Source organism: Actinia tenebrosa, unplaced genomic scaffold (genome assembly GCF_029948245.1).
Source record: "Actinia tenebrosa isolate PJP-AT-01 unplaced genomic scaffold, QUT_ActTen_1.0 PGA_scaffold8__29_contigs__length_14323225, whole genome shotgun sequence".
Lineage (NCBI taxonomy): Eukaryota > Metazoa > Cnidaria > Anthozoa > Actiniaria > Actiniidae > Actinia > Actinia tenebrosa.
The window spans coordinates 7054810-7056370 of NW_028292585.1; positions in this window are offsets into that span (position 1 = coordinate 7054810).

A 1561-nucleotide genomic window follows, 5' to 3' on the forward strand; every position below is an offset into this window, starting at 1 on the left:
TGGGATTGCAAGAAAAGTTGACATTAGTAGTACTGATTATTTACCAACGGGAAACGAGACGTGAATCATGGCAGAAGAAGCTGTGGAGAACTGTGGCTGCACTACAGAGCAATGGCTGCATCAAGGCACGCTTGGATGGATGCAGGCTGAAGGCTGATGAAGGAGGTGAAGGAGGACCCCCGCCCAAACTGTTCCTGCCCACCAGTGGTACAAGTGGACAGTGCAAGGAGAGAAGAAGTGGAAAGTAAGATGAGAAAGTATTTCGAGAAGAAGCAGCCGAAAGGTACTGAGAAGAAAAGTATTGCTGGTGGCAGAGACGACAAGGTGCTTGAGACTTGGATAGCGGAGGCACAGAGGTTCTGTGGCTGCCCAGAAAGTTAACTGATCAAGAGCGGGGTGGATTTCACGTCCCCATAGCTAGAAGGAGTGGCTCGAGATGAAGTTCGACAAGGCAGAGGATGACCTGGACAGACCGGAGGGTTCTTCAGGATTCTGAGAGAGACCTTCGGAGGGAGAAGCTCACAAGGGAACCCGCTTCTCCAGAGGTTTTTTCGCCAGAAAACAAGGGGTGACAAGGGAGCCCATCAAGGGACTTGGCCCATGCCTGATGTCGAGGCGAGCACCCATTAACCAGAGTACAAGTAGGAGCCCTGGAAAACAGGACCGAACCCTTTTTTTTTTTTCAGAGACAATCGTGAGAACTTGCGTGACACCTGTTGCGCAGGGATCTCAAGCGCTATATCAGAGAACATCCCGAGAAGACCCTTCAACGAGGTGAGGCAAGAGGCCTATCGTAGCTCGGAATACACAGATAGAGGAGCACAATCGCCATGCAGCAGCCAAGGAGGTGTTGGTGGAGAGCAACCAAGTAAATGCCATCCAAGAGCTTACAGCAGGACAGAAGGCCCCTGGTGGAGAGGCTCATGCAGCAACAAAAATTGCTGGATGAGCAGCAGAAGCTGGCTAACCCAACTTACATGAAGTTAGCAAGCCCCATCACCACCACGAAGTCCCCCACGTGGTCCGAGGAGATGTTACAACTGCCACGAGCTTGGACATCTTCGGCCGAACTGCCCAAAGACACCTGAAAGACAAGGCACCAGCAGCACCCACAGAAGGAGTCAAACTCCAGCTCTCCACGGCAGTGAGCCACGCCGTGGAGAGGAACTGTAGTGGCTCTAATTCTCTTTTTCAGAACGAAAAGTTTGTCGGGACAAGTCCCACAGTGGTGGCGAGGATTGGCGGAGTACCTGTGAAAAGCTTAGTGGATACGGGCTCCTGGTTACCCTCATCACCGAGTCGTTCTACAGGGAAAAGCTACAGCCAACCCTAGGGGACCTACACCCTGAAACAAGATTACTGCAGCTGCGAGGAGCTAACGGTTTGGACATCCCTTACATTGGATATATCGTCGCTGCAGTAGAGATCGGAGGAGTGGTGGTCCCTGGGTGCGGCATCTTCATCACGAAGGACACAGCAGCCACTACAGTCATGCAGAGGAGGGTACCTGGCCTACTGGGAACCAAACGTTCTTGGGCAGGTGCCCCCAATACCAACAGAT